At 40.2% G+C, this 16,694-nt stretch overlaps 1 protein-coding gene and 1 long non-coding RNA gene across 7 annotated transcripts in view; one reads left to right on the forward strand and one right to left on the reverse strand.

Annotated features, from left to right (window-relative positions):
• The window catches only part of LOC122571105 (nucleolysin TIAR), a 582,639-nt gene that overhangs the window by 26,603 nt on the left and 539,342 nt on the right, over positions 1–16,694 (forward strand). The window lies entirely within an intron of this gene.
• Positions 9,177–16,694, reverse strand: part of LOC122571166 — a 324,551-nt gene continuing 317,033 nt past the window's right edge. Inside the window, exon 3 of the long non-coding RNA XR_006317980.1 lies at positions 9,177–9,557. This is a non-coding gene — a long non-coding RNA (uncharacterized LOC122571166). The remainder of the gene's footprint in view (positions 9,558–16,694) is intronic.

The following is a 16,694-nucleotide window of genomic DNA, read 5'->3' on the forward strand; positions in this document are numbered from 1 at the left end:
GGAAACAAGAGAAAATCAACGAACGCGGAAAATATTTAACAACGCGAAAAAAAAAGGAATGAAATACAAAACGTTGAATCGTATTAAACAACTTTTATAAGCGCTATCTGCTTATTTTGTGCTTTATCTTTTTTCAGTCTGATAATTCTGATATTTCTCTAGCTGGAATATAACAATAAATCTCTTTTCTAAATTTGATTTTTCTAATTTTTTTTTCTAAATACATATATACACAAGCATTTTTAGAATTCATTATGTTTTAATGTTTCCTATTTCCTGATAATTTTTCAATGGTATAATTACGTGATATTTTAAAGTTACCTTCAAGTTTGCACGAGCAGAAAATGCAAAATTTGATTAAGAAGGTCGCATTGTAATGATAACAAATTCAGTAGAAAGTTTCAAAAGATATTTTTTAACATGTTGAAAGTTACGCCATTAACTCACTACATTTAATCAACAACAATAATCAATCGACCAAGCGAATAAATTTATTATCTCTGATACACTTTTGTGTGTACGAATAAATTTCTAACTTTCTCAAAATCAAAAGAAATGCAAAGATTGAATGGCAAAATACCTCTACATCTTTTCAGGAAGAAAGTACACATATTCAAGTAGAACACGTATTTGATACTAATCAACTAATAATTTATTTGCAATAATCTGTTTTCTACCCTTGAAATAACGATTATAAAATGTAGTAATTATGCACCAAACTTGAGGAAAGGAGAATGACGCGTAACAAGAAGAACAATATGCAAGATTTCTGAGTTTAATAGGTCCGACGAAAAGGGCAATGAAGTTATAACATGGTTTTCCATGGTTTTGAACTGGTGAGGATAGGGGTTGCTGGTTCTTCTCTCTTCCGACTACAGGCCGGAACTGGCCTTCTAACCTCGTTAACACACCCATCTTTCGTGCCGCGAACGAGCGAGGTTCGCCGATTTCATTACCAAAATGCTCCGCCCGGAAGTAATCAATTATTTCGAGTCAACGCAACGACTAGACCGTAGATGTGTCTCATACGCGTGGATCCTTCCATCTTATCGTGTTTTCAATTCCGTCACTCATGCAAGTGTCATAGGAAGTTGTGATCGATAGCACTTAAGAGATCATATATTATTTAATACTTGTGTGATTCTTCTACACGGTATACGTGTTGCTGCAATATAACGAAGTTGTTACGTTAAAAGAATATTTTCTTTAGTGAAAGTTCAAATTGAATTTTTAAGCGATGACCTAGTTTGACGAAATAATGTATGTAGTTTAAAAATAATTGGTAGTTTTGTTTATTCGCTTATTATTTATTTTAAGGTTGTGCCCATGCAAAAGGATCATTAGTAACTATATTAGCTCGTATGGATTTAGATCAACGAGTTAAATAAAGCGAGATAAATAAAATGATAAATGTATACGCCAAGTAAGAACATGATGTTGAGTTTAAAGCAAATCCCTTTTCTGTACCGCAATATATGTTCAAATACAAAGTACTTTCTTGCACAATGTTTGTTTCTGATTTTAAACATTCTACTTGCGATGTATATATATCCCTCGATATTTATCACTATTTCGCCATCCTTTGGAGTACGTTGCTTCTATTATTTAAAAATTATTCGATTCACATTGAAGAATAATTTTAACTTATTTATAGCTATATTTAAAAGTTGGAGCATTCAACCGATCGTGACAAGTATTCGTCGGTACCGAGACCTCGACAGCAGACACTTTATACCCGCAGACCTTACGGCATGTCGCTCCGCAAGTTCGCGACGCTTTCGTGACTCGCATGCGAGTCACTAGTTATCGTCGAGATTATATCATCCCCCCCGTGAACACGGTATGCCATATTGACCGTTAGTTGCTTATTAGTGTCGTTCCTTCATCATCGACCAGGCACGTTACACATTTCGAAAAAAATACCTGGTTATATGTGCAAAAATTCAATGGAAATTTGCGGTTTCGTGATATTTTCAAGCACCTATCAAAATTAACTACTGATTAGAGGTAGAAACATCTCAGCTTATAATTTGCCCACTTTCCTAATACTTCAGATTTATTGCTTTATAAAGAATCTCACGCCTCAAATATCGAAGAATTTTTAATCAGCTCTAAATTGATAAAAGAAGAAAGAGACGATGGTTATGGGAAATTTGACTTTTCAAGCAGTTCTACTGTCGAATACTTTCCTTTTATCTGAAGCTAAATGTATGTAAAATTTATAATTTGTATCACTTTATCTGTATTACTGGTTTAATTATGCCCTTAGAACTTGTAATTATATTAATGAGAAGTTGGTATTTCGCTGAACAAGATGGAATGCGTGTAATATGGTTTTATTTTATCCGTCTGAAGTACTTCAACGATCCCAACGAACGACGATTATGACAGAATTTCATTCAATGAATTATTAAAGGATATCATTGGCCAAAAAATATTATTCGAGCCAAATACGTCATTATATACAATAATAAACTTTATGATTACTTCATATTATTTCATTAAGTATTCTTAATCTTCCGTTACGGCGAAAACAAACTTAAACTGCGATAATATCCATCGAGACAAAGATCTACAGTGAGATCCGTTATAACGAGACGTGATAAAGTGCACACGTATCGAGGGAAAATTCAAAGTCGATTTTCTCGAAAACAAAGCCTCAAACGAAAAATTTTTATTCTACATTTTCGACTTCTTTTTTCGCGTAGAATCACCCCCTTTCCGCTTGTACCACCAGTTACCAACCACCCTGTATAATAATAACTCGTTATTTTGTTGAAAAATAGCTTGTATATGAATCTAATATTTCTTACGCTGTGAATGCAAGCCAGCGTCGGCACTAAGGTTCCAAAAAAAAAAATTTTTTAAATTACTCATATAAAGTATACTTGGAACTCCAGAATCTTCTTATAGAATTAGCGATTCTCAACGACAATTCCGAACAACAGCGGTATCTTTCGTTTGCTATCCACGACACACCAACGTTCTAGCTTGTCCAACCTGGCTTGTCGACGTGACACAGTCTCGCAGGCGTTCGCATCAGATTTAATTATTCTAGAGACGATCACATGCAGTAATTCGCTACGCGCATGGCATTCATACACCGCGGTGTACGCCGCTCTTGATTTTCCATTTGCCTCGAAATCGGCGTCAAACGCTGTTACGAGTGTTACGGTCACGAAACACAGAACGTAGAATTGCGCCCTATCAAGGCCGACGATCTATCAGTTAATTAACGAAAATCACGTTTTTGCCAAACGGAGGAGCCGGTTTCTACATCCTCTATTTCGGCGATGAAACCGTGGAGGTGCGTTCGTCATGCGCAACCCACTGCCGATACTCAGCGGCGTCGTGGCTGGAGACGCGTTCGGCCTCGCCGCGAATTACCGGATATCTTAATGAGTACCGTAATTAATACGGCGGCAGATGAGGGAGGGATGTTGCGCAGGACGAGGGGTCGAGATAGCGCTTAACCGAAACGTACGGGCTTTGTCACGGACGTGTACAAGATAACCGTATATCTGCTGTGAAATGCAAACCGAGGCGACGACCACCGTGGACATCCCGCTGTGCTATACCAGAATAGGATTGCGGTAGATCGGCGCCGACGAAGCGCTCATCTACGCGCCACCCTTCTCTACGGTGATACTCGACAGCCACGTTCTAATGCCTGCCGTTTGAATGGTGCCTGGCGCGTGCAATGCCGGGACACGGCAATTACCAGCCGTGTGATTAGAACGTTAAGAAGTTCGAAGTCTTAGGGACGTGAATTGGCGTGTTTGCACGGGAGGGGAAATAGTATGTTGCGAGAAATTTACATACAGTTTGCTGCGAGTGTTGTTGCTGGGGAAGGAGTCGCCATTATCTCAAAGGTTTATCTCAATCTTTCAAAACGATAATCGGCAAATATTATTATAGCGTTCTGTTTTTTCATTTTTTATTTATTGTTGGTCGGGAAGTAATATTAGATTAGAATAGAATAATAGAATAGGAGAGAATGACAATACGTATACAATGACGAATGTACGATTAGGTACAGTTTGTACGGAAGGTTTGTAAGGAATGCGATGTAAGGTTGAAAGTATTGTTAATTGTTGTAAACGAAAGGTATGCTACGCGTTACATTTTAAAAAATGTGCACTTTACAGAATACAAGAAATAGATGTCAGACGTGTAATAGCCGCATCATTAAAGGCAAATGATCTAACACGCACGCACAATATAAAAAATAATATACATATGAATACCACAACGATGTTTATGAATATACATGGAGCTTAATAAAGGTTGTAATTTGAAGCGTAACATTTTATTCAATCATTTTATGCAATTGTTGCGCGATATGCATAAAATACTTATTAACGTACGATTGTCGAAGCAGCAGAACAACCGTACGCGGTTCGATTAAAAAACATGCAGAAGAATGCGCGCCGTGATATCAATTAATTCAAAAACACTGCACAAAAATGTATACGCGATAACTGACATAAATAGCAACCACCAGTATAAACTCATGGTTCATAGTTCTCATACTCGCCCTTAAACCCCTGAGTCCTTTCTCGTCGAAATAATCATACGATAACTTTCCACTAATTAACCTTAGGTTGCGTTTATCAAGAAATCTAATTAACACAACAGCCGTTAAATCATTTCTCTTGATTATCCGCGGGTTATAAATTATCGTATTGTAGTTATAACCCCCAGAATACTCACGTAATTAACATTCAGAGGCGCTGGAAATGGAAGTACAAACTAAAAGAAAGAAACGAAAGAAAAAAAAAAGAAGGAACGACTTTATGAGATTAATTTAGCTCGTTGAAATGAATTTTTGAAAAGGTTCGTCTACCGGCGAGCTTAAATAGCTGGATATTCATAGATCGTTGCAACGCGAAACACTGATGTAGTTTCTCCTTCTTCTTTTTTTCTCTCCTTTCCTTTTCCTTTTTTTCTTTTTTTTATTTTCTACCGTAATCACTTTCATCGAAAATGCGGCGAGTTGGAGTGCGAAAGTTTTACGTTGCCCCTAACACGAGGCAATCCTGCCGATCCTCATTGCCTTCCAACGCTGGGCATCTAATAAATATTAACAAGAACCACGACGAGATGGTAATCCGCAAAAGTTTTTCTTTGTGGATAGACTGCCAAGGGGATGTAACATGGCGCGGCGGGACGAGGATTCGGTTAGGGAAAGGGTAGCGACTCGGCAAGGAGTAGTTGAGCGAAGCGAAGAAAGACGGCCGGATAATTCAGACAAGAGGGCGCACAATGAAAATTTGACAATGTAAATTATCCTGTTATTCTTCTTCTTTTATTAACTCGCTTCCGTCTTCTAGGTACCTATCCGCGGAAGTTGCCGCGAAGAACTTTTGAAACGCTATTCCACATCGCCTGAGTGAATAGGAAGCTGCTGCCAACTGTTCTAATATCTGTTGCACACGCTAAGAGAAAAATCCCCGCAATTAACACGTTTCTACGAATTGTGCGAACTTTGTGATATACCGTGCCTCGAATCTTTACAAGCGGATTTACGATATATTTTTTGTGACTTGAGGATGAAAATAATTCGTGGAACTAAATTTAAGCATGATGATATGATACCGGAATTCGATTAATTTAATGAGATGGAATCTGGAATAGAAGCTTTCACATCTTTTTATAGATACAAACATGCTGTATTTAAACATGTTTATAACCAATTAAACATATCGTGCATTAGAATATTTTACATCAAAGGAAACAACTAATTGAAACTCGTTTCAATGAATAATCGTTATCTTAACTCACATTACCGTACCTTTCAGGTCCACTAAATATTTTCACCGAGCCCAGAATATTCCGCGTCGTTCATATTCAATGGGCTTCGAGTGGCTCGCTTCATCGTATCGTTTTCACTCGGTCGATCATAAAACGCGACATTAATTCCGCGCGAGCTTCTTATTTTCTCGCCAGCTTTTCATACATTTCTTCCAGGATGGAAGAACGATCACAACCACGAGATCTTCTCGTGTTTTTACGAGCCGAAGCTCTGCCATCGTCCATTCCCCTTCGCCATCGTATCATCCTCCCGACAGCTCTACATCCGTTATCTTCTCGTTACTTTTTGCACGGTTATCGTTCACGAAAACGGAACTTCTTCTCGCGGGATCTTGCAAAAGTTAATTCGTTCAACCTTGTCATTGTACTCGGATAATTTTAACAGATCGTCGATTGAAAACTAACCGCTTGGCCCTGTATTAGGCGGTCAAAAATCAGTGCTTTCGATACGCTGTAGGTCGCAGGGGGAAAGGCGTGCTTGAGCTGAACGGAGCAACGCAGGGCCAGGGCTATTCTAAGGGCTCGAGATTACAAGGCATTGTTCCCGTGCCACCCTTTGTCTCAAATTTACCCTTCCTCGACCAACCTCCACCACCTTTTTCAACCCCCGTTCGCCGCCTATCTCGTTCTTCTTTGTATTTTTAATTCGCAACTTTGTAACCAGCCCCGTCTCTCTCCTACGCCGAACGTCTCGCCTGCTACCGTCCTTCCTTTTTCGCCTGGCTTTTCCCGGACCCTAGCGTTCCGTTTCCACTGGCCGACCCTCGATCCAATCCATGGGTGTCGTCGTCGTCGTCGACCTTCGTCAACGATTATTTCTCCGAGGAAATCTGGCCCTCCACGGTTGGGAAACCGTTTTGCATTTATTCGCTCGCTGGAATAACGTTGAACTGGGAGTTTACATTGGCCGTGAATGTACCAATGTAATTTTAAAGCGATTCTGGCAAGGCCGCGGAGAGATATCCGGTTACGCGGATCGTTAGACAAAGTTTGTCAAAGCAACGTGAAATGGTAATTTCGAGTTAAAATATGAAATATATTAACGTATATCATGGTACAATATATTAACATACGATAACGAAGCAAAATCGGAATGTTTAATTAAACCGTGATCAATGTGGAAGAAGTTCGTACGTTATTCAAGATAATTCCTTGATATTTTAATGGAAATCTAGAAGATCTTCCTCGCCGAAAAATTATAGAATATAAGAATAGTTTGTGTGAAATCGTCGGTACCTTCTTTGACACATAACAGGGTGATCACGAGATGTTATCTCAATTCAGCGATGCGTTCACAAAAATCGTGGCAGAATATTCATTAAATGCAATAATGTAAGAAGAAGAGTTTTCACTTTTCACAAGCTTCGCCACAGTATATCAAATAACATCAAGTTTAGTCATTGCAGACCTCGAACTCGCTAAAATCCGTACCACTTACAACCGCAAGTCTTTTTTTTTTCTTTAAGAATCTTAATCAATACTTCAACCTAATATATAAATAACGCCTAAGTGGCAATGATAGACCTTCTTTCTATCGAAGCGTAATGTCGCTCCGAGCAAAGAAAAGAACGGTAACGGACAGCATGGACACAGTGTTGTGAAATCCGCTGCATAATTGTAAGACCATAATACCGAAGGACAAACGGGTTTACACGGTAGACGGGATTTCTGTAGTTCGCTAAGGAACGGCGAAAACCCATTATAGATAACGAGAGCCAGAAAGAGAGACAAAGTCGGCTGGTGGCGTTGTGCACGAAGTAAAATCGAGGTGCCGGTGTACGAAAAGGCCCGATACGCCTCCTCCAAGGATTTGCGAAACGATTCCCCGCTACGACTTTGAAGCCGTTCGCCGCTAAAAGAGAGAGATAGAGAGAGAGAGAGAAGAAGGGATAGAGGAAAGGCTCCGTAGTCGTCGCTTGCATCTCTCCGGCCATCGCCGCCAGTAAAATGACATCTCCGAAGGAGGAAAGTAGAGTGGATATCCGGTGTGCTCCATGCAATTGGAAACTTTTAGTAAATGTAAACCGTTTCGTGCTCGAGTAGATACAATCCGGTGCTAACCCAGTATCCGCTACCCTCCTGCTCCCTTTAGCCTCGCTTTTAAATCTCTCTTTTGCTCCTTCTTTCTTACCTATCCACGCGAGACCGAACGACACCTAGCCCAGCTGTGCACGTTCAGAGAGATGCACACAAGTCGTCTGACCGGATCGGAACTTGTGTTTCTCCCTCATCGATGAACCCTCTATCGGTTGGTCGATGCATCAGACGAAGGGATACAGAAACGGGACTAAAAGGGAAATTGTAAAGTACGTCGCTTAGAAATTCGCGAACGGGCGAGAAGAACGGGAAAACGAGGAAAGAGAAAGAATGGTGCTTGGCTCGGTACAATTCGCCCCGCCACGTTCCACGACCCACAGTCTCGATAGTCCGATTAAAACTGACTCTAAAATCCCGTCCCAACCTACCGAACCTATTGCGCCGCTGCTATTCCGTTTTATTGTTCGACGTACCATATGCATAGCAATAACTATGTCCGCCCCTACCGATATCGAGTAGCTCTCGCGTTTCGCCACGTTTCAACCTTACTTACCTTTCGCTGTTGCTGACTCCTTACGACCTTCGAATTTCCATAGTTTCTCGAGAGTGTCGCGGTTTCACGCTGTTTACATCTTTTTCAATCCTTCCCGTCGTTTTACGATTCGTTTTTGTTCCTCGTCCTCTCGTTTGTGCTTTTTGCTTTAGACTTCTTTTAGTGGCTTCCGATGTCCCGGGATCGGTAATTGAACGTTACTTATAGGATTGTAAAGCTTCCACGTTTTTACGGTTCTTACAGCGCGACCGATTGAAAATCGTATTGATGCGTCAGTCGAGATTTTGACAATCTGAATTTAGTCAATATAAAAATCTATAATGTGTACCATGAAAGAAATGATCTTCGATAAACAGAAGAATTTTAAGAAAAATGGTACATTTCTAATGTTATATTTTGTTACGTTTCGATAAAAATAGCAAACAAAATTTCCATTTAGTTTCCAAAACTTGACGGAGATCGTACACATAATGACAGAAAATTTTATCTGTAAAGTATCTGCGACAAATGGCAGTAGTATTTGAAAAATAATATCCATCATAATTCTATGAAACGTATATTCAAGAATTTCGTATAAACAGAATATTTCACGCTGAGAAACACAACTCCAATGAAATAGGCCATTTCAAGGCAACTATCCGTCACTATAAACCAAAGTAACCACGGAATCGTCTCGGTGCCTCGCACTGCCTACTACCGACGACGAAACGAAGAAGCGAGATTGAAAGTGATTAAGACCGGGCGGTGGGTGGCCGGAACTACTGTGCGTGCATGCAAACGCAGCATAGTAGGTCACAGTGACGTTAAAGGGTTATCAAATAGCCGTAGTATAAAGCGTTTGGGCGGTGAAAGGGCGAAGGGTGAGTCGGAGCCGCGTCGTATTGGCATACGGATGCTTACAGTTGGGCCTGTGAACACGTGTAGCCGAGCTGCACATCGCTAGCTGTCTGACAGTTTGGCATGTTGCCTTCCACCACCACTAGTACCGGCTCCGCCACCGGCATCGCCATCACCAGTATCAGGGACGCTGCGTATCGGCTAGTTGTCCTCGTGTCGACACGCGACACGTTACCATGCTTCCACATGTATGCACACGCAGGTGTTTAACGCCACGGGAAATCGGTCAATCGGTAACATAGTATCTGGACGCCACCTGTAAGTGTATAAAGAGTATACAAAGAGCGCTGTGGTCCGTTCAAAGCCTCGGAATATCACGCTGTTGTAGCGTCAGGTTCTATTTTCTCTATGAATTTGGCTATTTTATGGGACTTGGGACGATGGTATGTGGAAAACGCTAGCGGACTAGCGACTGGGATGAATTCGATCGTTGTTGTTCCCGTTGTGTTGCACGAATGTTGGCTCGATCATGTTCGTTTACATTCGATTTTTAGAAAAGTATAGTGGTAGGTATGTAGGAGAGCTGCTGGTGTATAACACAATGTGACGTGCTAGGGAATGATGAATGAAACGGTTTTGTTGCTCTTGCTTCATGGTTGTGGCAACTGGATTTTTGTTTTTATAAAGATGCAAAACGTTTTGGCAGATTTTGCGGAAAATAAAAGATTTTTGTTTATTTACGGAGCAAACGGCGCGACGCATAACGGTGCGTTTGTTTTATTTACGGATTGATGAATATCGTGACAGAGAAATATTTTTCCGAATAAATTGCGCGAGATTATCTGATAAAATATGAACGATATAAAAAAATATCAAAGCACGGAATGTCGATGGTATTAGGGTGCACGGCACGTATATATTCGCATTTTATTGCATTTTACTTTCAAATTTTATTTGACGATACTTTGCCGTATTTATCCTCTTACTTCTGTTTAACTTTTTATTTGTCCTTTTAATGGAAACAATATAAGTCTCACAAAGGATAAAAATATAGAAAACGAGTAATATTTTAGATATTATTAAATACGATTTGGTTAATTGCAAGACCAGATAATTTGTTACAAGTCGAGTTTCGTGTAACGGTATATTTCATCAGGACAAAAGTGTCCGTGTGGTATTAATTTTCCAAACAAATAAGACAAATACGTTTGAGTTCAGATGTTTCGATCGAAGTTTATATTGTAACATTAAATTAACTTTGTTTAGATTAATAACATCGACTTGATGACATTATAATACTACAATAAAAATGTCTAAATACATATATAATCATAGAAAAGGATAGTCAGACAAGTACTTTTTATAATTATATTTTCAGTGTACATGTTTTGCCTAGTGAATGTAGTCGTTGAAAAATTAATTCTAACGCGCACGATACTACATTTTCAAATTCGTTTCTCTTGAAAATGAAATATCTTATGAAAATGTTTTATTTTGTATTTTTTACTTATTTTCATTATTTTTTTATTTACTTCGTGTAGTTTAAATCTCCGTTGTCAAATCTCGATTTTCTCGAAAAACGAAGCCGCAGATAAAACAATATTATGCCAAATTTCTTTCTTTTTATTTTCTCACGTAGAATCAGCCGCTCCCCGCTTGTTCTACGATCACTGCCCCGTCCTCTGCACCTGCCCACAATAGCCTTTTTATCCGAATTCTAAACGATACGAACTTTTAATACACGACAGCGCTGATATTGACTGATTATGCTTCGCGAAATGAAGTTACGCTGAAAGCAGAACACCGAATATTTGCACGTGGTGGCGTGGAGTACATATACCGGAATCCAGTGATCCCGGTTAAGAATTCTCGCACGTGACATCAGACTTAAACGGTCGTCCCTGAAAAGGAGTCGATGGTTTCCCAGATTCGAGTGTCGCGATACTGTCCATGGCGGGTTCCTATGGGAAAATTATTCTCCGCGTCGCGCAGACCCGATATCGCAAGCCGCATGATATCTCCATAGCAGCGGATTTCTACGACGATTTCGCCTATTTGCAATAACAGTTCGCTTGCCGAAGAATGAAAACGCGACGTGTCGTCGGTCGCCAAGCGGAATAAGGAACATGGCGTTCACCGGCGGGACGTGCTCCGCGACTGGGATAACCTTTATTTCGCACCGCCACTGTTACCGAATGGAAATTAGATCGACGTTTACGTATGAGACGTGTAAATCGATACTGCACAGATTTAAATAATGCAGCGGCGGGTAGCAGCGTGTGTCGGGAGTCGATGCCAGGGAATTTCGAGAACCGTTCCCGCGATAAATTCTGATTCGCGGACATGGAAAATAGGGTCTCTTCGCGGATACGAAAATGTAAAAGCGTAAGGAGATTGTTGCGGTAGATAGCGGGTATTGGAAGATCATCGCTCTATTTGTACAACGTAACTGATTTATGCAGTATCCGAATGCACGGAATCTTTTGCTGGCACATCTGCACGTGTTTGTTTAGGAATAAAGTGTTTCGTGTGATTTTAAAAATATGAGCGAGTATTTGTGATGCTGGATATTTCGATATGTTAGCGAGTGTGTTGAATGAACGAAGAAGATAAATGGATTGGATAAATAAGACTGTAACACTCGTTAAAAAATGTGAGCACATTTGCGTGATTAGAACGGATGACTGAAGAAAGTTATGAAAAATTACGAACCGTTAATCAGTTTCGCGACAGTTTTATATATTTTGCATTTGATAAATCGCCGCGTATAATAACTAATGAGACACTTCTCTTTGCACTTTCACACCGCACTGTTCCAGAGATAAATCAAACAAACATACGTACGCTCTTCCTATAAGCTAACAAGTTCAACAAACTTTAGACCAAATTACTCTATCAACCTTGGCATAAATTTTACAATTAGACAACATAATCGCGTTTAAAGAAACGATATTCGAATGGGAGCCACGAAGACATTTATTCAGCGAGGCACTACGCTTAATTTGTCGGCGAAGAAGAAACAGGCTAATTGGATTATACCGTAGCGCCGGAGCAGCGTTTTTACAACATTGGCCGGAATGAAGAATGCAAAAGGGAATGATGTACGTAGCTACGTCGGGTGGAAGTAAAAACGAGGGTGAAAAAAGAGTAGAGGGAGTGAGAGGACGTGAAGTAAATCCAGCGTAGCGTGGCATCACCGACCCAGGAACTACATGGACCGTGGTGGTCAACGTACCATAACATTATATCTATCCCATGTAGCCTATAGCTACTATTTCTTTTGGACATGTGACTGGAAACCAACCCTTAGGTATCACCAGCAGCGCAGGACAATGTGCTCGACTTAGCCTGATCTTATTTTCCTCCCCGAGACACAACGGTAATTCCATATATGAAATCATATTTCCGAAGTCTCCCGACGTCACGGCATGTCTTGGGGCCTGGTCCGATTATTTTTCCCTTACAATGGACAATATGGTTAACACGTCGAATTATTTCAATAATATCAACGTGATTTTACGAATAATAATATCTCTTTCAAAATAGGTTCTGCAAAAATCTGCATGCATTGCGTAGAAAATAGAATAAATTTTCGAATCTATATGAAAAAATGTCAGCGTTACCGATGTAACGTTTCACATCGTTTAGGAGAAAAAAGATGCATCGCATAAATTATACAGGTAACGTTCTTCAAGATATCACAAATACACTTCGAACAATAAGAATTATTTTATTAGAAACAAACGTTTGAAAATTTCTCTTATTTTCGCTTCTCTCTCTCACTCTTTCTCTTGTACAATCTAATATAGATTGTTTCCTGCTTGAGAAAGGATAGAAATTAAAATAAGAACGGCGCGTGGATTCAAGCTTCGCCCCATCACCAGTTCCGTTTCCGGCAATTGTGCTTATATTCTTCGTTTCTTTCAATCGTTCGTTGTACCCTGAACGTAGCGGTTGTACAAATGTTTCGTTTCGTTGCAGCAAAGTATTTTTATTCGAGCGGTATAGCGGTATAGACAGGTAAAGAGAAGCGTGGTGGAAGTACCTGAGAAAGTGGGGGATTTGCGTAGTTGAAGAGCGAAAAAGAGAACGGGAGAGCTTATCAAGAGCTTTAAGTTTTGCTCACAGAAGCAGTGAAGCAGAGGAGCACGGTCTCTGGCTTAATCCTGTATTGTAAACTAGACAGCATACAACGGCAAGTTTTCTACCTTGTGCCACTCACCTTCTATACTTGTTATTTCCTTTCTTTACCGCCCACCTTCCCAGAAGGGTGAAAGACATCATGGGTTAATCTGTCCTCTGGGAATAACTCGAAACACAGAACAAAAGCTTCCGTTCTTTTAGCTTTTCTCTCCCTCTCTTTCTTCCCTCTCGACTCCACCGTTCTTTGAACATAATCTTAACCCTTTGCGCAATCAACGATACATTCTCTTTTTGTTCGCCTCTTTATCCGCTCCGTGTAAGTCTTTAAGTGGAATTTGCTTAAGCATCATCAGAGGCGCGAGATGTAAATACGCGCGCTCTGTTTTGCGGCACGTAGTGTTTGTTGGGAAATGAGAGATATTTATTAAAGTAATTTGTTCAAACAAATATTTATACACAGCCACTGATACTTGTGTATTATATCGAATGCTATATTCATGGGTTAGAAGAAGTCTAATCACGTTTCCTTTGATTTTATGTAGCAGCTTATTTGGAAATAAGATTTTGGGCATTTTAACATCCTTCGCTTGGTTTAGCGTCGAGATCCATTTTAGCAAAAGGGAGTTTCAACCTCAAGAAACCCTACTTTCTTAAGAAAATTAAAATGGAAAATGGAAGATTAAATTGGGCATCATGTTTATATTAATAGTAATGAAAACGGTTTTGAAAGCATAAATTATGTGGTTAATTGAGACATACACAGACAATGTACACTATAGGAATAATCACGTATTGTTGTAACGCAGGAATGGTAACATACCATTGTCAATTATTGGCTTATTTGCATGTTTGATTACCAAAAGTAGTTGAATTTGATTTGCACTAGTGATCAAATGAATACGAGGTAACATATAATAAAGGGATGCAGTGGTCGGAAAGCATATAATAATTAGAGGATACAAAGAGTAATCGTAGTTAAACAAATTTGTCTGTGCTAGCAATGTATTGCAATGACATATAATATTTTAATTCCATCGCAGTAAAACGTTCTCTCCTCTTTGTAAACGTTCTTGCAATACGCACTTCATATTCAGGGTTAATATCATAAGAAAGAGGATTTATTTCTCCATGTACCCTCAAATTTTCGCGTTTATGCTAAATCGTGTCTACGACTACGTATTCCAACCACGTGTCGCGTCTTACGTAGTTCGGCATAAAGCTAGCCTTATATTCGTCGCCGCGATGTAAGCGCGCGTGAATCTTTTCAATTCCGAGCAGTATATAAATTACAAGGCCAAGTCTCTTTCGTGTTTTCATACTTGAGCGGAACTCTTTGCGATCTCAGTTAAATGGTCCGTCCTTGTAAAAAGCTTACTTGCTGGACGTTAAAACCTACGCCTGTTAGATTTCTTGCTTATGGTGCAATAAATGTATACAACTGGAAGAAGGTAACTTACCCCTATGTATAGTCGTGATGGGAGAAGATGAGCGGGCAGGTAGCTGCCCGCCGCTACTTTCATACATTTATTTATGAAGCGCTATGAATAAATGGATGCTGGCCCTCCTCTCCCGCTTAGTGTTTCAGAAAGCTGATATCGTGTTGTTCGTACACGGACATAGCGAATATAATGGTTGTTCGGGGGAGTACCTTGTCAAATCGATTAGCTCATTTCTCGGTGTCTGCCTTCGTTCCACCATGTTTTGGACAGAATTTTCAAAGGATACGAGGTATGTGATAATTTTGGAAAAATTTCATACGGTAAAAAACCTTCGCGTAAATTTTTACTTAAAAATCTCTGCTTTTATTAAAGAATTCAATTTCCCTCGTAAAAACATGAAACGTCGCGATAATTGGCACTCGACACTGATAAGCTTACCAATAAAAAATATTTTCGTATATACGTGACAGCTCTAATTAAATAAATGGAATAAATCTGCCCAAAAATCTTAATAGTTCAAAAACCATCGTCACGAAGAAGGCAGATTAATAAACGCGATAAGCTGTACGCTGGCGCACCGAAAAATATTCTCCTCCCTTAATTTCCGACAAATTTCACCCATCCCATTATTAAGCAAACAGAGAGCAAGAGAAAGAGAGAAAGAGAACATAGGGATGGAGGAAGAGAGAGAAAGCGCAAGTCTCGAACGCGGAGGGTGGCCACGGAGTGTCGTTCATCATGCCAGTCGTTTTATCGTCTCCACGTTCGACCGATTCGAGGAACGAGAAAATACAAAGTCAAAGGGCCGGAAGACACGAAGAATTCGAAGGAACAGCCGTTTCATCGAAGGAAATTCGCTTGCCGCTTCTTTTCCGGTTCGCCTAACCTGAAAAACGGTATTCTACTTCCCGCGTACTTTGAGTCGCGTCACGAAGCAGCGTGAAGTTCGGGAGCGTCAAAGTGAGAGGACGGTCCCTGTGCGAGCATGATGGCGGCAACGTGTCGAGGGGGTGAAAAGGTCGTGCAAAGGGATGAGCATGTAATTAACGGGTATTCTCAATAAGATGGTCGGCAGGTTAGAGGAAAGAAAGAGAAAGATAAAGAGAAAGTGAGAGAGAGAGAGCATAGCAGAGTTGAAGACCGCGTCGAAAGAGAAAGCTCAAAGCTTCGAACGCCTCGCGCGTTCATCTGTTAAATAAAATACACTTAAATGCCGTGCGTGAAAACTATTGACTCCTCGCCCCTGCCTTTAACCTCCTGTTTCTTCCATCTCTGCTCGGGCGTGCCCTGCACGAGGCAGCTTAATGAGCGTCGCTCTCGTCTCGTTGGAAACCATCCTGCCTCTACGTATTTCTTTTATTTAGGCTCTCCCTCTTCTTTTTTGCGCTTTAGCCTTCTTCTATTTTCTCTCTTCTTTATATCTTTCTGTCCGCGTTAACGCGTGACAGGAAGCACGGTGTCTGGCGAAACGAGATGCCACTGAAAAATGCGTAAATGTATCGGGCAAACGAGGACGAAGTATCGTATTATTGGAAGAACCGTAAGTCGTGTTTTGGCGAACGCTTGCAAAGTTCGTTCCATCAACAGGTTTCGAGGATACGAACTAGTTTCGGTCGGCTTTGTACTTGAAAGAAGCCTAGGGATTCTGTATCGCGGAATTTAATTTAACTGTCGTCGCTGTCGAATCGTTGAAGCAATTCCGTAGAACTACGGAATTATTATTACAGACATTTAAGGTGCATTGTGTGTAATATCGAATTTTCGCGTTTAAACTAGTAACTAAACTAATTTCTATAATAGTTAAAATCATCTCTGCGCCAATTCTTCGCTGCACCTTAATTATTATAGTATAACTTTTCATTATTACGCTT

This window comes from Bombus pyrosoma, linkage group LG1 (genome assembly GCF_014825855.1).
Source record: "Bombus pyrosoma isolate SC7728 linkage group LG1, ASM1482585v1, whole genome shotgun sequence".
Classification (NCBI taxonomy): Eukaryota; Metazoa; Arthropoda; class Insecta; order Hymenoptera; family Apidae; genus Bombus; species Bombus pyrosoma.